Source organism: Cyanistes caeruleus, chromosome 8 (genome assembly GCF_971803275.1).
Source record: "Cyanistes caeruleus chromosome 8, bCyaCae1.hap1.1, whole genome shotgun sequence".
Classification (NCBI taxonomy): Eukaryota; Metazoa; Chordata; class Aves; order Passeriformes; family Paridae; genus Cyanistes; species Cyanistes caeruleus.
The window spans coordinates 33,451,701-33,473,827 of NC_141708.1; the positions used below are offsets into that span (position 1 = coordinate 33,451,701).

General features: G+C 44.4%; 1 long non-coding RNA gene across 2 annotated transcripts in view; it reads left to right on the plus strand.

Moving 5' to 3' along the window:
- The window catches only part of LOC147651983 (uncharacterized), a 67,433-nt gene that overhangs the window by 40,785 nt on the left and 4,521 nt on the right, over positions 1 to 22,127 (plus strand). For both annotated transcript variants that reach the window (XR_015290097.1, XR_015290098.1), the window contains exon 3: positions 21,731 to 21,832. This is a non-coding gene — a long non-coding RNA (uncharacterized LOC147651983). The remainder of the gene's footprint in view (positions 1 to 21,730; positions 21,833 to 22,127) is intronic.

Here is a 22,127-nt window from a genome sequence, read left to right on the forward strand (position 1 = left end):
CATGAATGATGGGCTGAGTCCTTGCTGAAAAGCTTGTTGTGAGGCCAGGGCTTCATTCCTGCAGTACACAGAATGAGGGAGGCAAGTTCTGTAAAGCAGCCTGGTGCTCTAGGCAGGGATTTTGTACTTGAAAATCCAAGAGTCCCGTTTCTGCTGAGCAGGTGGAGAGGGAATTCCCCAGGGTTCTGTACCTGCAGCATGTGAAGGGCGATCTGGTGCTGTGTCTGAGGAATGTACCCGAGCCATGGAACTGCAGGGTGCTGCCAGGGCAGCCGGCCCTGCTGCCATCCCCTTGGGCACAAGTAATACCTTGGGGAAGCTTGTGCTGGTCCTGCTGTGCTTCTGTACTCGATTTGTGAGAGCCAGGGGCCTGTTGCTGGGACATCCCAAACTTGGGATGGAGCTGTTTACTGGCAGAGGTCCACAGTGCTTATTGCGAGCCCTACAAACCCATGGACACCAGCGATATTTGAAAAAAAAACATTCCTCTTGCATGTTGCAGAACATTAATTTTGATTGGCAGCTTTAGAAGAAGGTGACATTGATTTAATTAAAAGTTGCATTCACTCCTTTTACTGTTGTATAAAGTGTTTTATAAAGATTACTCAGATTTTTGTGCAGTTTTAATCTTTTTTTTTTTTTAATCTTTCTGTTTTCTCCGAAAACTTAAGATGCTGCAAAAAGACAGAACCAATTATCTATCAAGCACTTGCATAATCCTAAAATATACCTCTCTGTAAGTATATAATGACAGTGTGCACTTTAAAATAAATTCTTCTAGCAGTAACAAAGCTGGGGATTTGTCTCACAGGCCAATTTCAAGTGAGCGGGAAGAGACAATTTGTCACAGTCAAGTGATCTTAGGACCTGCTGTCTTTATTTTCTTAAAATATGAAGTATAAAAATTTAATGCTGTAATTTTATGGAGATGTTCCTAACTCAATTCATAGGGATTTAAATACAGTAAAGTAGCAGTATATATAATCGTTTTTGTGAAAAGAGTTTTGAAGTCAAACCACCTACATTGCAGTAACTACCAGTCCTTGGAAGTTAGAGGAAAATACAGAGGTAAGTGCATGAAAAAAATCTTCAGTTTTTTTATATATATCAGCTCAAAATTCTTGTTGTTTTTTTTTTTCCCCCTTCCTCTCTACAAAATGGACTCTAGGTTGCACCTGGTTTACTCATAGGAGTAAAGGAAACACATAACAGTTTGGGTTACAGAGGATAATTTTGGCTCCCTGTCAGATGTTGGTACTTGCTTTTTCTGGTTTCCAGCCTCATTTGTATGCTTTACACAGGGACACAAAGCATGGTCTGAGTGGGATTTTGGACAGGATTAATGAACGTGATTGTACTGCTCTTTATGCCTCTTAGGCTGTGGAAATGTTCTGCGTCTGCTAAGCCAGAATAAATAATGCAGGCAGTAAATAAATGACACATAAAGATTTTGGAGTAAATCTAGTGGTATGATTAACCCTTGGTCTTTGCTGATACAGACTGTGAAAATGGGCAAACCTGTGCTCCCCTGTCAGATCCCTGATCCTCCCTTCCCGAGGCTGCCATTTGGAGGGACACCTGCAGCACTCACCTGCTGGCACCTGCAGAAATCCCTCGGCTCCACAACCCCTGAGAGCCTTGTGACAGCCACATCGTTCTGTGCTCCTTTTCAGTGGCCTTGAAATTAGTCACAGCATGTAAAACCTGAGTGGTGGTGGGGGGATCGTGTGTGATGCCCTCTGTTTGTGTGCTCATTTTCATGGATGAAAGGAAAGGGTGTTCTCCAGAAGTGATTTGACCTGAATAGGAAAGCACAAAGTTTCTACTTACATGTAAGTAGAAATTCTACTTACATTATTTCTCCTGCTGTTGCTGTACTCAAGCTAAGATTTTGTCCTAAACTTTTAACTGTAATTTCTAGCAAGAAAAGTCACTTCTTACATTCCTGTAGTTCTTCCAGTCCATCTTGCATGTTGAGAAGTGAGCCATGACGCCTATATATCCTAGGCAATTAGGTTTCCTTTTCTGGTGTAGCACTTCCAGTAAAAGCTCTCCAAAAACTGGGTGATGATCACACCACTCAGAGCTTTACAATACTCTGTATTTTCTGTGCCTAAGTAAGTATTCAAATGTTGTCTTACTAAGTGGTTGTTTAATTGTAATTGCTGGTGTGGAAAACACGATTAGGACCTGGCTGTGTTGCTTTGCCAGTTCCTTGTTATCGCCTGAGTATCTGAGGAGGAATATTTACAGCAGTGAGCATTAGTGGGTAAACTTTTTTGGAATGATTTAGCATTACCATGTAATACTGTGCAGTATCTTCATCTGGTTCAAGTGAGTGAACAGTAGTTTGAGTGAAACTTCTAGATTTAATATTGTAGAAAAATGTCAACAATTACAGTGCAGTGTGGCCAGATGTCATTTGTTTGAGACAGTGCTGTTGGGCTGATGACTCGCCTATTACCTGCAGCTACTTAAAGAGAAAGGACTCATAACATCTTTTCATTATCTGATGAGAGAAAGGGTGAGTCTTGTGTCACCCTCAAAGACATTAGGAGTGCAGAAATCCCAGGGCAAGACAATGAGACAAAATGGTCTGTAGGAGAATAAAAGAGTTAAAGTAAGCTGAAAAAAGTACCTAATTGTCCTTAAACTGGGTGCAATGGAAGAAGAGTTTGGGGTGGATTTATTTACCTTTTCTTTAAAATAACAAAGAAAGTTCTCTTTCACTCTCCAATCACAGCAGCACAACAGTAATATTGCAGTGAGTAGTCCAATATTTATGGCTTTTCTAGTGGGCAAACTATGCACATTCTATTGCTTTTACATAGTCTCTTCTGTTGCAGTTTGCAAAGAAAAGAAGTTGTCTTGGGAATTAGAAATGGATAATTAGTATCAACAAAAATAAGCAATTATCTTGCAAAATTGGACTATTTGGAGAAGATTGGGTTTTTAAGTCGTGGAATGATTTCAGCCAGAAGAGGGCTACAGAATGTTGATTCCAATCTCATGTTAGTTCTCTTTTTCCCGACTTCCCAAAACATTTGATACTAGCTGCAAAATTTAGATACAGACTTTGAGCTCTTGCCCTGCAGAGTCAAGTCTCCATCTAGAAATGAAATGAGTTTCCCTTTCCGTGTTGAAGTATTGACTAAATGGAGAAAGAAATGTACTGAATTAATCCATGCCAAGCCTTTTGTTTAGTTCTCTTTTCACATTTTATTATTCTTGAAAGCTTTTCATCCCCTTTATTACTCTATTCCTTCAACTCCTTTCTATGTGATGTTTTCCACCAAACTGTATTTGTCCACATCACCCCTGGGAAGATGAATTAGCCCGGGATGCAGATGGGGCTGCACCCAAACTGCAGTTGATTAAAGCTTGCAGAGGACAGGCTCCAGCTGGGTGAGTGCAGCTCTGTTCTCATGGGGACACTGCTAATGTCCCTTTGTGTCTGTGAGAACATAATATTGGGGTAGCACGGAGGGGCAGGGAGGAGAGAGCTGCTTCTGGCTGGGTGCCACGGAACTGAGAACCCTTTCCATGAAGAAAAGTGATTGGGTGTTATATGGCTGCTCATTTGTAGTTGCCTTAAAGCATTGTGAGAATGCCTGCAACTTCAAAATATTCCAGAAAGTTAAGTTTACTTATTTTATTTATTTTGAGGTTGGGGTGGCAAAGTTAGGGCATTAAAGATTCAGAGAATGTTTCTTTTAGCATTTTATGTCATGTACAGTGGCTTAGAGAAGGATTGTCAGGTGACTTGGACAAAACTGACTTAAACACTTTTTCTTCACTTGATTCTTCTTGTGCAGGTGAGTAAAGCAAACTGATCATCCCCTGGTCTTCCATGACTGAGTGTCTTTATTCCTGATCCATATAGCATTTTAACTATGCCTCTTGAATAGCTCTGAAGCTGGAGGAGCTTTTTCCAGCTAGAGGTGACCATGTGGCTGACTGGAAGCCTTGCACACTGCTGACAGTCCTAGAATTGTGAAGGGTCTTGGGCTTGAAAACAAAATTTTCCTTTAGCTATTGTAGAGACAGTTGTGCCCTAAGGGTGAATCACTGCTTTGGAGACCAGGCAATGTTTATTATATTATTTCCTCAGGACTTACCTGGGAGTGTCTGTTTAATCTAGATCAGTGGCTTCAGAGGAGCTGTGTTATTAGATGATGCCTGGGAATGTGCCCTGCAGTCTGAAATGGATGCTGTTGCTTGGGAAAGCTGCCAGGTTGTTTTAAATAGCTAGAGCAGAAATGATAAAAATTTCTGGAATGTCTCATGTATTCTAAATATTGTTAAATAATTTTAGTTGCAAAACTGGAAGAGGAAACCAGGAGGGCTTTTACCTTCAGCTAAGTAATTTGCTGATAGGAAAAGTCCTATATGGAATGATCAGTCAGCTCATGTATGAGCCTGTTGCTTAGCAACTGTGCAAGTAAACTTTACTTCTCACTGCATTTTCCAGATCTCATTAGATTCAACAAATAAAATTAACTTTATCTTCAAAATACAGAAGAAAACCTTGCAGTACAGAAAATGTAGTCTTCCTGTTATGTTATATATTTATACTTGCATCTAAGGAGCAACAGGTATAGCAGAAATGAATGTGCAATCTTCATGCAAACTGCGAGGATAAAGGCAGCTGACATCAGTAAATATTAGCTACCTGTGTTTTCTGAACTAACATCTGCAGGTGTAAAAACACTTTCTCCTTGTCCTGGTTTCAGCCCTGCCAGCAGCTCAGCCCCCTGTGGCTGCTCATTCATTCCCTCTGTTATAAATGCAACGGCAAATTAAAGATTAACAAAGATTAATTTATTATAAATTAATAAAGCAACAAACAGTGAGGAAAAAAACCACAATAAATGGACAGCGCAGCGCTGGGTGGACAGGGTCTATACGCAAGGTATAGGTGTTCCCAAATCCACGTCTGAGGGTCCTCTGGCCTGGGTTTTTATAGGGATTTTATGTCCCCAGGCTAGAATTCCAACCAGTTTCCATTCACCAAATGTCCCTGATTGTCTGGTGAATGGATTTCCTGGCCTAGAACATTGAGTCAGTAAGTATCCGGGCAGAGTCTCCTCAAATGTAAAGTGAGTCTGTATGTATTTTAACATATTTCATCACAGCGGGATTGAGAGATCCGGGCTAGTGCCGATGGATATCTCAGAGGAGTAGTCTCTTCTTTGTCTTTCTTGATTGAGTTTCTGTAGTATGGGTTTGGCGGGTGTGGTGTTCGATTCTGGCAACGACCATCTTCCTGGGGCTCGTCCTTTTTGTCTTGCTTGATGGTCTCCGGCCGAAATCGGCCGGGCGTTGCCTTTCTCTGGAGGTAGACTTTTAGGCTGGTTCTTTTGTTTCTATGATGGCCTGTGTCCTGTCTTTTCCTCCGAGTTGATGAGTCTGCTGAAACCTGTTATCTGGGGGGGGTTCTTTTGCAATTCGTGATTTTTGGAAAAGGAATTCTATCCCGACCGGGAGGAGAATTCCTTATTCCATATTTACATTTAGTTATAATTATACATACTTTATTTAAACTTCTTATTTCGAATTTTTATTTACTCAATTCTTTATTACAGTCTCCCACTTAATAATTTGAACACATTAAAAATTCGTGTTTTCATACTTTTTCAGAGGAATATCAGGTTAAATAATGTCGTTTTCCTCTTGGTCTAATTCTTCTATATTTTCTGTGGACAACATATGTTTATTTTCAAATTCCCTCAATGCCTTAACCGCATTTCTATTCTCTTTTTCTTCCTCTAACTTCATGATTTTTGAAAGAAGGGTAGTGTTTCCTTGTGCCTTTTCTGGGTCTATTGGGAGAGAGGCAATCTGCATTCCTTGAACGACAGAATGTATCAGTCTGATTAGACAAGGAATCAGGCAGGGTAGGAAGATGACTCCGGCAATAGAACATCTTATAAAGAATACTAACTTTTTCCACCATGCCCCTTGCCCAAAAATTTGATCTCACCAAGAGGCTTGGAGAATCGAATTCCACTTCTGGACGGGTACATGGGCTACTTTCTTTATTTCAGCGGCTAGACCCTTTATAGTTTCTCTGAAGTCATCTATCTCCATGCAACACTCTGACTCGTTATATCTGCCACACACTCTTCCCTCCTCAGCTAGCAAATAGTCGAGAGCGAGTCTGTTTTGGTAGACAAAAGCTCTCATCTGAGAATGTTGTTTTGCTAGGAGTTCCAGGGCTTCTGAAGTGTGGTTTGAAACAACTTCTACCACAGCCTGTAACTTAATGAGCCGATTGAGGAGGTAGATTGGGGTCCTGTATCCCCAGCTGCCATCATTTGCCCATGTTGCCGGTCCATAATATTGTATGATTCTTTCGGCGGGCTATTCCTCCCCCTTCCACTGGTGGTTACCTCCGGCTATTGGTAGTTTTCGTTTCAATTCCCTCTTTTGTCGGGCTAAGGTTTCAAAGAGGGGAGCACCTAAAGACCTGCTTTCATCTTTAGGTAGTGTAAAGAAGAAAGGCCGAATTATTCCGAGTGTGCATGACCCTTTCCAATTTCTGGGCAATTCACTGTATGCTTTCTTTCCGCATATCCAGTAAATCCCATCCGGTGCCTTCCAATCTCTGTTAAGTTTTGCCGGGTCCTCCCAATATTCCCTCAGGCCGAGAAAGGCATGGAAGGGATTTGCCCCGTCCTGTTTGTTCTAACATAGACTAATTAGATCTATCCATTCGCAATTATTTTCCCGAGATTGGCTCCAATAGCCCTCGGGTGATTCCGGCTGCCAAATTTTTGTCTTTTTATCTGAATTTACCGAGAGAGTTTTTACACACGGGGTGTAACCAACTAGCTCGGTGAATTCCCTTCCTTCCCGACTGACACAAAAAGTTCCAATGATCCTCTTGTCAATCACCCACCCTTCTGGTCGCCGGGTTGTTTTGGATAATTTTAATCCTGTCCACTTAAGTAATTGTTCTGGGGTTAATCCTTCTCCCTTCCATGGCCATCTTTCGGCTGATTTCAGGCCACCACATATCTAACAGTTAGTCAATCCTAATTCGGTAGCTATTTCCTGCATCAGATCTATGAATAGATTCTGATTAGGGCTAGGTAGCTTCCAATTATCGTATTGTTTTTCTAGTTGTTCGTATTGCTCACTGAGAGAGTTTAACCTCTCCTGTTCGAGTCTTTTTTTCTTATTTTCTATTTCCTGCTTTTTTAGTTCAAGAGTTAATTGTTTTATTTTATTTTCAGGGTCTGAACTATCCTCGTCTTTTGCGAAACAGATCACTTGATCAAACTGCAGACACACTCTATCATCGTCATTTTTCAGTAAATCTAAAACTATCGGTTCATTACTGAATGACACTTTTGTTTCATGTTTCAGGTTCTTCCCTTCCCAGTACAATTTCCTCCCTATGGCACAATATTTTAAGTTTGCTTTATTGTAACACAAGGGGTTGACTCTGTGGTACGCAATGAACGTTGACTGTTTCTTTCCTCTAATCCAGACAGTTTTATTACACTGCCCGCAGACCGAGATTGGGGAAACCCCTCCTATATCTCTCTTATTTCGTAGGTGGGTCGCTTGGACCTCTTTTTCCTCTGTGTTATGGGGTTGCCTTTTTCCAGTACCTATCCCCGGGGTGGAGCACCAAATTTTTTCTTCCAGCTTACACAGGTCCATTTGGGTACCGTTTGCCTAACATTCTCCTGCGTGCAATTCCGGAGGGCAGGCGATCCATGGCTCGGTTCGCGAGACAGTTGGGCACTGCTCACACTTCCCCAGGGAGGTCGTCCCCGGAGGCGCCTCGGGGCCCGTTCTCTCGGTCCAGCACATGGCTAGGTTCAGGATCGTCAGGATTCCCCACAATCGCATCCCTCTGCCATTCCCTCCGCCCGTACAGGAACATACGGCGGGGATAACCATCTTCTCGGCAGCAAGGACTGTCTTCAGGGGCCCTTGACGTTCTGATGGCAAACCTCCTTTTAAAGGTTGCCCACCGAGATGCCTTGATCGTGCCGCTCCTGCACGGTACCTTTACGTTTCGGCGGCACTCTATTATTAGAGGTTCCGCCTTACAGTCCAAATGGCCTCGTAATCCTTTTTGAAAAAATCGGAACCACTCAGGAGAGTCGAGTTCCAAGATACCCACCCGGGTAGCAAGTGCTAGAAAAAGGTTGGTCTGTTCTAATTTCTCTTTGTAACACGCGGAACACAACCCTTTCGGTTTTTGCCCTCCCAAACAATGAGTCACCCACGTTTGTTTACAATATGCACACTTAAAATGTACAAAAGGAAAACAATAACATTCAAAATTGGTGCAACTTATCCTGTCTTCGTTGCTCATTTGTTGTTCCGCTGAAGCCTGATTTTCAAATTTCCCGGAGGGGTTACAATTTTCCACTCGGGGGAGTCGCGAACCGAAACTTTCTTCACTCGGGAAGAGTGTGTCCAGCCCTTTTCAGCTGTACGAACCGCGGTGTCTGTAGTCAGGAGGACGAGGAATGGTCCTTCCCAGTGGGGACTGAGGGGTTGCTCTTTCCACACTTTGATCAGTACCTTGTCCCCTGGTTGAAATTGGTGGATCGGAAATCCCAACGTGCTGCTTTGAGGAATCAATCCTCTTCTCTTTAACTCCTGTAAGTTTTTATTTATAGAAATGAGATAAGGTTGGAGTTGAACATCCTCTGTTTGAAGATGTTCAACCGGCATACCATGCTTGTACGGCATTCCATATAACATTTCAAAGGGGGACAGCCCTGTTTCTGAGTTCGGCATGGTTCTTATATTCAACAATGCCAAGGGGAGACATTTGACTCAGGACATTTTTGTTTCAATTGTTAATTTGGATATTTGTGACTTCAATGTCTGATTCATTCTTTCCACTTGCCCCGAGCTCTGAGGGTGCCAAGGAGTATGATATTGCCATCTGATCCCTAACGCATCGGACAACTGTTTGATAATTTTCGAGGTGAAATGTGTACCCTGATCCGAATCAATATGGTCTACAATACCATACCTAGGAATTATTTCCTCCAGTAGAATTTTAGACACTGTTTGAGCCGTGGCCTTAGCTCTGGGAAAGGCCTCTACCCAATGTGTCAATTTATCTACTATAACCAATAAATATTTATTTCTGCTAATTTTCGGTAATTCCGTGAAATCCACTTGGATTCTTTCGAATGGTCGATATGAGATTGGCCGACCTCCTCAATTGGTTTGCCGAAAATTCGCTCTGTTTACTTTTTGGCATATCACACATCCCTGTACCTCTTGTTTTGCAAGCTCGAAGATTCCCTTACACCCGAAGAATTTTAAAAATTGTTCAGCCAATGCCCTGGTTCCCCAATGGGTTTGTGCATGTAGTCTTTTGAGTATTCCTTTTGCTATTCCCTTCGGGACCAACTCCCTCCCGTCAGGTAACCACCATTTACCCTCTTTGAAATGTCCCCCTACCTTTTTGAAGTCTTCCTGCTTCTTTTCTGAAGGAAGCACTGAAACCTCTGGGGGTTCCCTTGGGACTAGCTCAGAAATACTTACGGTCAACAATGCCGCTCTTTTCGCCTCTTTATCCGCTAAATTGTTTCCCCTTGTATGGAATTGTCGTCCGGTCTGGTGTCCTTTTACATGAACCACAGATATCTCCAGTGGTTCCCTGACCGCTTCTAAAATTTGTCTAATTATTTCTTCATGTACCAATCCTTTTCTTTTAGTGTTGATCAGACCCCTTTCTTCCCAAATTTTCCCGAAGGTATGCACTATCCCAAATGCATATCTTGAATCGGTATAGATGGTTCCCTTTTTTCCCTTCAAGCCTTTGAGGGCTTTTAGGAGAGCAAAAAGTTCACAAGCCTGTGCTGACCAATTTGCTTTTAGGGGACCCGATTCTACAGTCTGTCCTGTTATACCATTTATGATGGCATAACCCGATTTACGTTTTCCCTCCATCATTCTCGAGGAACCATCGATAAACCATTTTTCTCCTCCTTCCAATTCCTGATCCTCCAGATCGGGTCTTACTTTAGTTTGTAATTCCACTGTTTCAATACAATTATGTAGTAGCTTTCCCGTTGGCTCCCCGTACAAAAATTGCGCAGGGTTTTGTGCAGAGGTTGTCCTTAATTCCAATCCTGGCGAACTGATTAACATGGCTTCATATTTCAGAAGCCTTGAATCGGTCAACCATTTCTCCGCTTTTTGTTGTAAGATATTTCTTACATCATGTGGAGTATAAACTATCAGGGGAGCTCCAAACGTTACCTTTTTGGCTTCTCCAACCAACAGTGCTACTGCCACAATTGCTTGCAGACACGTAGGCCAGCCCCGACTGACTGGATCTAGGATTTTGGACAAAAACCCTATAGGTTTCTTCTTTTCTGCCCATTCCTGGGTTAAAACTCCCTGTGCTGTTTGTCCACTTATGTCGACAAACAGTTGAAACTCTTTTCTGATGTCTGGTAATGTTAAAACTGGAGCAGTGACAAGGGCATTCTTTAGTTCTTGAAATTTAATTTCGTCTTGCCCTGTCCATTTTAATCGATCTGTATTTAGCCTTTCATACAGAAATTTCACCTTTTCACTGTATCCCTCAATCCACTGTCTGCAATATCCCATGAGCCCTAAAAATTGCCTAATTTGTCTCTTGGTTTGTGGGGCAGGAAGTTCAAGGATTCCCACCACCCTCTCGGGATCTAATTTCTTTTTCCCTTGTGATATCCAATGTCCAAGATATTTTACTTCGGGCTCGGTGAATTGCAGCTTGGATTTAGACACTTTCAACCCCTTTTGTCCCAGAAAATTCAGCAGGGAAATGGTACATTTCTTCACCTGCTCTTCCGTGATCCCGGCGATTAGCAAATCGTCTACATATTGTAATAGTTTTGTCCCTTCCTCTGGAGTGAATTGAGTGAGTAGCTGCTCTAAGGCTTGTCCGAACAAGTTCGGAGATTCAACGAATCCTTGTGGAAGGACCGTCCACCGCAATTGCTGATTTCGATTGGTATCTGGGTCCTCCCACTGGAAAGCGAAAAAATCCCTACTCCCTTCATCCAGAGGACATGTCCAGAAAGCATCTTTTAAATCAATTACACTATACTATACATCCTCTGGTGAGAGTCTGTTTAGTAAAGTGTAAGGATTTGCTACTACCGGAAACCTGGTTCGGGTTCTAGCATTTACAGCTCTCAAGTCCTGAACCAATCGGAAGTTCCCATCGGCTTTCTTTACTGCCAGGATGGGGGTGTTATGTGGGGACATGCAGGGCTCGAGCGTGCCTCCTTTAAGCAGCTCGTCAATTATTAATTTCAAACCCTTCCTCCCTTCGGCGGGGATGGGGTATTGTCGGATCCTTATCGGATTCTCTGGATTCTCAATTTCAATTTTGATGGGAACAATATCTAATTTTCCCACTTCCCCCTTTGAGTGCCATACTCGGGGGTCAATTTCCTTTTCATCTTTTGAAGTTAAATGCAACACCTTCACTACTAATTCTGAATTTTTCACAATGATATTTATTCCTAAAGCTATGATCATATCTCTTCCCAATAGGTTGTAGTCGGCTTCTTCTACAAGCAACAAATTTCCTAAACATATCTTATTTTCTGACTCGATTTCCACCTCCTTGATTACCGAGACTTTAAATGGATCTCTTTTTGCGCCAATTACAATTACTTTTTCTTTACTTGTTTCACACCCTATAGGCAATTTCTGCAGGGTGCTTCTCTCAGCCCCGGTATCAACCAGGAAACTCATTTCCTGGCGGTGGGGACCTACCTTCAATTTTATCAAGGGCTCCTTTGCTGTTACTGTCCCCATTTGGAAGAGCCCAAGACCTCCCTAATCTTCTTTAAATATTTGTTCATCTTTTATTCGTTTCCTGCAATCCTTTTTTATGTGTCCTACTTTCTTACAGTAGAAGCACTCAGGAAGATCCTTTCGAGGAGGAGTTTCCTCCTTTTGGGATCCTTTTTGTTTTTTAGGTATCGGCTTTCCCTGTTTCTGTTCGTGTTTTTGAACTTCTTTTACTGCAGCCACTAGTATTTTGGCTTGAAGTTTCTGTTTTTCGTCTTCTCTCCTCATATAAACCTTCTGAGCTTCCCTTAGAAGCTCTTGGAGACTCTTCTCCTGCCATCCATCAATTTTCTCAAGTTTCTTCCTAATGTCCTCTCATGATTTAGCCACAAACTGCGTTTTCAGCAGGACCTCCCCCACCGGAGAACTGGGATCAGTCCCGGAATAAATTTGCAGACTTCTCCGCAGCCTTTCTACCCATTCGGTAGGGGATTCCTCTTTTCCCTGACATTCCCCAAATACTTTGCTAATGTTCTGTCCTCTGGGGACCGCCTCTCTTATTCCTTGCACGATGATATTCTTCAAATCCATCATGCTTCTTCTCCCTTCTTCGGTCTGGGCGCTCCAACTCGGGCTTACGCTCGGCCACTTTTGGTCACCGGGTGTTCCCTGCGGGTGCCGCCTTTCCCAATCCCTGATGCCCGCCTGTTTAATCATTTCTCTCTCCTCCTGGCTAAACAGGGATCTCAGGATGGCCATGAGATCTTCGTAGGTGTAAATACTACTTCCTAGAAAATCGTCTAATCTTTCGGCCACTCCAAATGGGTCATCTAGTAGTCGCCCCATTTCTTTTTTGAATGCTCGTACATCCCCTGAGTTAAGGGGCACGTTTACAAATCCAATTACTCCGGGGGCGGTTGGCACTTCCCTGAGAGGGAACATTCGGTGCCCACTTTCTGTCTCTCCCCATTCTCCATTCCCTATTTTTGATTTCCACCGAGTCCTGCTTGCAGGAGGGGAACTGGAGTTTGCGGGAGGGTTTCCCCTCATTGCTGGCGGGATGTCTGCCGCAGCTAAGTGACTCAGAGGGTTCCCTTCTGATACTTTCGGTGGTCCCAGCTGTGGTGGCCGGACCGGGATTTGTGGAGGGGGTAAGCCCCATCCTTGCGCCAACACCGACTCCAAAGAGGGTGCGGTGGCTGGGTTTTCTGCAGGTGGGGGGGTAGTGAGGGTTTCTGGCACTACTCCCGGTGGTTGAGGGGAGCGTGCCTCTGCTAGTTGCCCCATGGAACCCTCGGGTGCTGATGGTACTACTTGGTCCATCACCGGAGGCTCTACTGGCCCGCGGTACGGAGGGGGTAAGTGATCCAGGGGTTCCCAGGTCTCTGTCTTATGTTCGTTTTTCTGTTTCACTGGAAACAGCCGCACTCTGGTATTTAACCAGAGTTTGGCATACTCTTTCTCCTCGCCGTCTGGCGAGACCTTTTTCTCTACGTGTGCGAGTAATTCCCTGCACGTCCATTTATCAAATGTTCCCAATACTGGCCAAGTGAGACAGTTTCTCAATTCCTGTCCTCCCCAGATCTCGGCACAGTAATAAATCATTTTTGCCTTTGATTTTCCTCGTCTCTCGGGACAAATTTCCCAATTTCTCAACATCCACCCTAAAGGACTCTCTGGTGGGATGTCTAGCATTTGTTTTGATTCTTCTGATGGGCTTTTCTCGTTATCTAGTTTCTGCGTTCTACTTTTTCTCTGTCCCATTTTCTTACGATTCTTACCTGCTCTGCGTTGTGTTCGTCTTTTTTCTTCGTCTGAAAGTCTTAGATCGCACCAATACTTACCTCTCGGTTAGCTGTACCGGGGTTTTCTCGATGTTCCGACTTTCTAAATCTTTTGGCTGAGAGAGTTTACCAGTTCCAGAGCTCGACTGGACGTCCCTTCCTCTCTCAGCCCCCTTTGATCGGTCCCCTGAGACTCCCTTTAGCCTCAGGCTTTACGAGTAAGGAAAGAGAGACACTTTCACACAGAATCGCTTCCTTCGCGGCCGGCCAATTCCCTCGCGGGAGGATGGAAACGCGGCCTTGAAGTCCACACTCGCTTCGTGACCAGGTCACGTCTCTCACAAACTCGCCCGATCACCCGCTCAACCTCACAGTACTTACAGCAATTTTCCTGCGAGGGCGTCTTCGTGCACGTATGACTTTTTATGAGCTACCAAGCCGCGGCTTTCCCGAAGGCTCCTGCCTTCCCGAGCTCTCTGGATCCGTTCCTCTTTATTATGGTTTTTCCTCAGCCTAAATTTGGTTCGGCAATCGGAGCGAACTGCGGAGGGTCTCAGCTCCCCAGGCCGCTGAAATCAGCGGGGGTACCCCCCTGGACAGCGAGATTCTCCCACAGTTTCTTCCGATCCGAGTCACGGCACCAATCTGTTATAAATGCAACGGCAAATTAAAGATTAACAAAGATTAATTTATTATAAATTAATAAAGCAACAAACAGCGAGGAAAAAAACCACAATAAATGGACAGCGCAGCGCTGGGTGGACAGGGTCTATACGCAAGGTATAGGTGTTCCCAAATCCACGTCTGAGGGTCCTCTGGCCTGGGTTTTTATAGGGATTTTATGTCCCCAGGCTAGAATTCCAACCAGTTTCCATTCACCAAATGTCCCTGATTGTCTGGTGAATGGATTTCCTGGCCTAGAACATTGAGTCAGTAAGTATCCGGGCAGAGTCTCCTCAAATGTAAAGTGAGTCTGTATGTATTTTAACATATTTCATCACAGCGGGATTGAGAGATCCGGGCTAGTGCCGATGGATATCTCAGAGGAGTAGTCTCTTCTTTGTCTTTCTTGATTGAGTTTCTGTAGTATGGGTTTGGCGGGTGTGGTGTTCGATTCTGGCAACGACCATCTTCCTGGGGCTCGTCCCTTTTGTCTTGCTTGATGGTCTCCAGCCGAAATCGGCCGGGCGTTGCCTTTCTCTGGAGGTAGACTTTTAGGCTGGTTCTTTTGTTTCTATGATGGCCTGTGTCCTGTCTTTTCCTCCGAGTTGATGAGTCTGCTGAAACCTGTTATCTGGGGGGGGTTCTTTTGCAATTCGTGATTTTTGGAAAAGGAATTCTATCCCGACCGGGAGGAGAATTCCTTATTCCATACTTACATTTAGTTATAATTATACATACTTTATTTAAACTTCTTATTTCGAATTTTTATTTACTCAATTCTTTATTACACCTCCCAGTGGGATGGGGACAGAATCCTAGGAGTAACAGTGGGAAAACTCAGGGGCTGAGGTACAGACAGCTCAGTGGGGAAGCCCCATCTGCACGTACAAGGAACACAGAGCAGGGAATTCATGCCCTGCTGCTCATGGACTGCCAGGGGTCTCAATGTCCCCTCTTCCTCCTCCTCCTGCCCCAGCTCTGTGTGCTGGGCACGGCCCCACAGGCTCTGGGACATCCCTTGGGTCACTTGGGCTCAGTGTCCTGGCTGTGTCCCCTCCCAGCCCCTTGGAGAACATTTAATGACTAAGCTAGAGAGATTTCTTTAGGTGGTGATAAGAACATTCCTAAACAGCATTTTTAAAACTGAGATTTATACAGTGAAGCTTGCACTGCAACCTTTTTTTCCTGAACATACAGAACAAATCTTAGGATGGTCTGGAAATACCTGTGTTACGCAGAAACAGAATGCAATAAATGTTCAGAAGGTATCTAAGAGATACACAGAAATTGCTAGTGCTCTGCTCTGAAAACATTTGAAGCATTTTGAAGAACAAATGCAGTGCACTCCTGTGTGAAGTTTATAAAACTGACACAGGAATAGTGATGCCTGACACACTGTTAGAGGTGATGTCCAAAATCTAACAGGTTTTGCAAACCAGCACTATCAGATATGGTTAAGGTCAATAGGATGTTTCTGTGTAGACAGCTGTTATACTGGTCAAATTTAACTGGTTCAAATTAATTTGTTTCACTTTGCAATTATATCATGGACAGATATAGCTCAGTTTGGAAAGTCTAGGCTGAAAATCAAATCTTCTCAAAGCAAAGATCCAGTAGTGCTTAACATCTGGTACAGCTGGAGAGGCCCAAGGTAGGCTCTTGATCTGTAGCAGAGACAGGCTGGTGACCTGGAGAGATCCTCAGGGGTGGCCTTGATGATTTCCTCCCCCTCTGTAGGGCTATTCATTTTCTCTTCCGAGGGAAAGGAGAGCCACTGTGGCTGTTTGTGCATCTCTTCTGTGGGAAAGATGCAATGGAGCTACAGCACTTGAGCTAAATTTACAGTTCCTGCATTTTACACTTCAGTGGCTTTAATTTAATCTTAATATTAGGCAACTCTTTAGAGAACAATTACATTTTCTGGAATAGTCATTTGCTAAAACATTTACCAGCATTTGCACAGGGTACAGTTTAGGAACACTTCCTTCAGGAAATGTTTTTAGGCTATTTTTCAAGTAATTTTCAGGTTGTGCACTTAAAGGGAATTGTTTCCTTTATCACCCAGGTCCCGAGATGCTGAATGCAGCATTACAAAGGGAGGTGGCTTGAATTGCTGAGACTCAGCAGCTACTTAAACTCAAGTAAGGCTGCAGTAGCTTTACAGATTTGTACTTTCCTTTGGCCTTTGCTCTCCCAGATAGATGGAGTCTATGGAGTCATGGTGTGATTTCGGAGTTCCTCTGTTGCAGGACATGAGTGGAGCCTGTGCTCCTCTGCTGGGATCTCCTGAGTGCTGCAGTGTATCGTGAGGAGCTCGGCTGAGCTCGGCCTGGGGCTGTGATTGAATGCAGGCACACAGAAGTGTGTGCTCTCTGCTTGCCTCTCTCCTCCAGCATCTGACACCCTGAGCCATGGGCAGGGAAAACGGGCCATGTGGAGAGCTGCCACACACTGCCAGCCACTAGTGGCCTGATGGAGTGATTCCATCTTGAGAAACTGTGCTTTGAGCCACTTTTAATGCTTATCCCTGAGTGGAGTGAAGCTTAAGAGAATCCAGAGGTGATGTGTGATGGAAAAATTCTAATTCTTCCCTTTGCTCCAAACTAATGGCACACACAGCAGAGATTTTGTTTCCGTGGAAGGTTTTCATAGCTCTTGCTGCTCAGATTATTTACATCTTTCTTTACAATAAATATAGGAATATACAGTAGGTGCTTCTCAGCCAGGCACACCTGGTGGGGCGTTAGTACTCCTACTGAGACTTGTGTGTCTGAGTGCAGAGCAGTGGGAAGGCAGGAAGGAGACAAAATAATCACCTAAAAACATCTCTGACTCACAAGGACAGAGGCCTGAAAAAATCATCCAGCCTTTGCAGTTCCTGCATCTTTCTTTTGTTAGCAATCAGATCAGACTATTTGATGTGCTGATGTTTCTGCAGAGAATTACATTTAACAGCTTTTATTTCTGTAAGTCTTGAGGAAGAACTTCACTGCATTTGAGTTATTTCTTTCTCCTATTTGTCTGAGACCAATCAGGCAGATAGAACTGTGCTTTTGTTAATTCCCAGCCTAATTTATCTTCTCTGGTTTTTTATCTTCACTAGTTAAAATTTATTTCTTTCTTGGCTACTGAGGACTGTGATGAACTTGCTGTGAAAAATCTGAAACCAAAGACAGAATTTAATCAAAACATTTTTACACTGAACTTCATTTCAATTATTCATTTGATTTTATTTATTTCTTTAGATACCTGATATAGGAGTTTAAGTAATGGAACTAAATAATAGTGAAAGCAAATGATCACAGGGAAAGTTCTGCTGATTCTCGTAGCTCTTGTCTTGGGCTGATAGTATTTCATTAATTTCATTTGAGATCCTGTGTGACAGCATAATTATGATACAAGACTTAGCTAGGTGGCATAAAATTATCTGCCAGTAAATCCTCAAAGACAAGGTCACATAGAGTACAAGTATCTTCAGAATGGTATTTCTGGAACAAAGTGTTCTAGCTACAGAAAAAAAAAGGAAAAAAGTAACATTTTAATTTTTGACAGCATCCCCAAGCAGCTGCAAAGCAGTTCACCAAAATGGCTTCTCTAAAGCACTTCAAAAAGCCATTAATGTTCATTTAGAGTTAATTTTTGTTTATGCAGGACAATATTAAAAATCACCTTTGTGGCTATGAAGCTGGGAGTTAAGAAAGCGGTAAACAGTTCTACAATTATTCTACTACGTTTGGTAGGGCAGTTTTAAATCTCTTGTTCCTGAAAAACAAAGCAGTGCTCTGATCCTTTTTATGGGATCAGCAGGCATCGCTACTTAGCACAGGTGTCTGTAGCTAGCAATATACTTTATGTGGGCTTTGCTCTTTCTAGACTGTACCCCAATAGAATATTTCCTTCACTTTATTAGTCCTGCATGTAATTGGGATAGCCCTAATATCGCCTCTGTGAGGGGCCACCGAGTCAGTCCCTATATTAACAGAGCTCCTGATGAAAAGACCAGGTTTTTATTCATCCCCATTATACAGAAAGGAAGAAATCCCCCCTTAGAACTTGACGACCACAAATGCATTTGGCAGGAAAAAAGCGTTAGAGTACACGACTTGTATTTCAGTTGTGCTCCAAAGAGCAGAGTGTTGTGTGGCCAGCAGCCCCAGTGTGTGCCCTGGCAGTGTCCCTGTGCTGTGTGCCCTGGCAGTGTCCCTGTGCTGTGTCCCCTGGCAGTGTCCCTGTGCTGTGTGCCCTGGCAGTGTGAGCGTGCTGTGTGCCCTGGCAGTGTCCCTGTGCTGTGTGTCCTGGCAGTGTCCCTGTGCTGTGTGCCCTGGCAGTGTGAGTGTGCTGAGTGCCCTGGCAGTGTCCCTGTGCTGTGTGCCCTGGCAGTGTCCCTGTGCTGTGTGCCCTGGCAGTGTGAGCGTGCTGTGTGCCCTGGCAGTGTCCCTGTGCTGTGTGCCCTGGCAGTGTCCCTGTGCTGTGTGTCCTGGCAGTGTCCCTGTGCTGTGTGCCCTGGCAGTGTCCCTGTGCTGTGTCCCCTGGCAGTGTGAGCGTGCTGTGTGCCCTGGCAGTGTCCCTGTGCTGTGTCCCCTGGCAGTGTCCCTGTGCTGTGTGCCCTGGCAGTGTGAGTGTGCTGAGTGCCCTGGCAGTGTGAGCGTGCTGTGTGCCCTGGCAGTGTCCCTGTGCTGTGTGCCCTGGCAGTGTGAGTGTGCTGAGTGTCCTGGCAGTGTCCCTGTGCTGTGTCCCCTGGCAGTGTGAGTGTGCTGAGTGCCCTGGCAGTGTCCCTGTGCTGTGTGCCCTGGCAGTGTGAGCGTGCTGTGTGCCCTGGCAGTGTGAGTGTGCTGAGTGCCCTGGCAGTGTCCCTGTGCTGTGTGTCCTGGCAGTGTCCCTGTGCTGAGTGCCCTGGCAGTGTGAGCGTGCTGTGTGCCCTGGCAGTGTGAGTGTGCTGAGTGCCCTGGCAGTGTCCCTGTGCTGTGTGTCCTGGCAGTGTCCCTGTGCTGTGTGCCCTGGCAGTGTCCCTGTGCTGTGTGCCCTGGCAGTGTGAGCGTGCTGTGTGCCCTGGCAGTGTCCCTGTGCTGTGTGCCCTGGCAGTGTGAGCGTGCTGTGTGCCCTGGCAGTGTCCCTGTGCTGTGTGTCCTGGCAGTGTCCCTGTGCTGTGTGCCCTGGCAGTGTCCCTGTGCTGTGTGCCCTGGCAGTGTGAGCGTGCTGTGTGCCCTGGCAGTGTCCCTGTGCTGTGTGTCCTGGCAGTGTCCCTGTGCTGTGTGCCCTGGCAGTGTCCCTGTGCTGTGTCCCCTGGCAGTGTGAGTGTGCTGAGTGCCCTGGCAGTGTCCCTGTGCTGTGTCCCCTGGCAGTGTGAGTGTGCTGTGTGCCCTGGCAGTGTCCCTGTGCTGTGTGCCCTGGCAGCGTGAGTGTGCTGTGTGCCCTGGCAGTGTCCCTGTGCTGTGTCCCCTGGCAGTGTGAGTGTGCTGTGTGCCCTGGCAGTGTCCCTGTGCTGTGTGCCCTGGCAGTGTCCCTGTGCTGTGTCCCCTGGCAGTGTGAGTGTGCTGAGTGCCCTGGCAGTGTCCCTGTGCTGTGTCCCCTGGCAGTGCCCCTGTGCTGTGTGCCCACTCCTGCTCCGTGTAGAGCTCCCCAGTAGCCTGGTGAGATCCTACCCATCTCCAGCAAGGCTCAGGGAGCCACCTCTGGCTCGCCCTGGCACTGCTGTGCCCTTGCCCATTCTGTGAGCCTGCTTTACTGCCTGTGGTGAGGGCTTGAGCAACTGGGCCTTTTGAGGTGTCTGGAAATCCCTGCAACATCCCACAAGATCTGCTCTTGATGTTTCTAGAAAAATAAATAAATTTTATTTAAAAAATGAATTAGAACAAAAGTTTTTGAAATTAAAATAAATACTTTTGCCTGTTTTCTGACACAGAGGAGGGTGTTGTTGCATTTCCCACCTTCCTGCAGAAGATAATGTATTTTATTTTGATCACAATTAATTTTGAGGAGATCTTCCTAGATTACCTTGTTTGTCTTTATATCTGTGTGTGTGTATACATGTGTTTATTTTGTGGTTTATAGCATCAACTGTACTAAGTCTGGAAGTAGGTGATTTCTAAGGTTTTGTTTTGTTATTAGGTTTTTTATTTGTTACCTCTTTAAAAACGATCCTTGTCACTGTTCTAATACAGGATAGTTTCCTTTGCTGGTTTTTTTTTGGCTCTTTTTTCAAAATCTTACTTGTTTTCTGTTCTATATAACTACTTCTTCCTTTGGGTGTAGTGTTTTCTTTAGTCTGCACTTTGACACTTCCCAGGTGAACCTGCACTCATTGTTTCTGCTCCTGACTTATTTGAAATGAAAGGTGAAGACATGTAGCAGAGGAAACTCCAGGTTCTTTGCTGATGGGGAAACACTGATAATTCAAAGCTTTAGATGACTCTTTCTGACCAAGTCCTTCACCACAATCAGGAGTGATTCTTTCTCTGATGTGATGGTGCCATTGTGTGTTGGTGTCCCGAGGAAGCCATCAGGGCACAAATGGAACATGACAGTTGGAAGGGAGTGATGGTTTCTCCTTTTGAGCTTTCTCTTTTTTGTTTTGTTTTTATTTTTTGGCCTTGAGCTTGACTCTGCTCTTTACTGAGAGATTGAAATATGATTATGTGTAATTCATGAATTAAAACATTGTGTAAAGTTCTGTTGTTTTAGTTAATAATGTCTTGGAAATAGAAAAAGCCTGCCTTCCTGTAAATAGTTTAGAATTCAAGGCAAGGAAGCAACCTCTTTTGTATTCTGCACCAGAGCAGTGACTCTCTTTCCTGATCCTGAACTGACAGAAAGTTTGTGTAGAGATGGAAAGAGTTAGATGGTGGGGATCATTCAGTGTAACTATATTAATGTCTTTCTGGAAACAGCAAAAACCTTCCATAAATGGGACCTGGATTAGCTGTGATTTAGTTCTACAAATGGTTATGGTTTGGGGCATAACCATTCTTTTCAATATTAACTTTTACCTCTGAAATGTGCTGGTTGCCTGGAGTTGATGTAGAAAAGTGGAACAATTTGATCACAACCCCAAACCCTTTCCATGCCCCTACAAACCCTAGAAAACAAACAATCACCACCTTCTCCCCACTCTCCAGGCAGTGTGAGACTCAGTCTCTTGAAAATGTCTTTTCTCATTAATGTCACAGGAGCAGGGACCTGATTTCTTCTGCTTTAAGTTTGTTTCTATGCTTTATGGCCAACTCTATGTTCAATTATTATTTGTTTTCATTTCTATTAATGAAAGACTTCTAAATAACAGGACTACTAATAAAGAGAATTGGTTTATTTGTGCCTGTAATCTTTGTATTCTAACTGGAATTATGTTCCCAGCTTTAAATTTGAATCCTAGTTTAGGGATATTATATCCCTTTTCCTTATTTGCATAGAAATTATATTCTAACAAGTAGCAAGGTTTTCACATTCTGCATTTCTAAAAGAAAGTATATTTAAAAAATTTAATGCCAGTGTGCTTTTCCCCCTCCAAGATTTGGATCAGTACACTAAGGATGCAGGGTCTGCTCTCTGATGGACTCCAGTACATTTCAACAGGAGGAGAGCAAGAAATCAACTCAGAGCATCATTTATGTGTAAGTATCAGGGCTGTGATACTTTTATGCCTTCCTTATCTAAACCTAGCCCAGTGTGTTGAGGGCCTTGGTGATTTAGGGCTGATGCTGGCAGGACTGGCTGGTGCTGGTCCCACGCTTAGCATGAGGGCTCAGCACAGCACTGAGAGCCCAGCAATCAATCCCCAGGGAAATCCTGCCAGCCTGAGGTGCTTTCTGGCTTGGACTTGCACATTGCCAGCTCAGTGGAGTGCTGGAACAAAAGCTTGTCCCTAATGGCTCCAAACAAGATTGATTTTCCTGGGTGTCCCAGTGG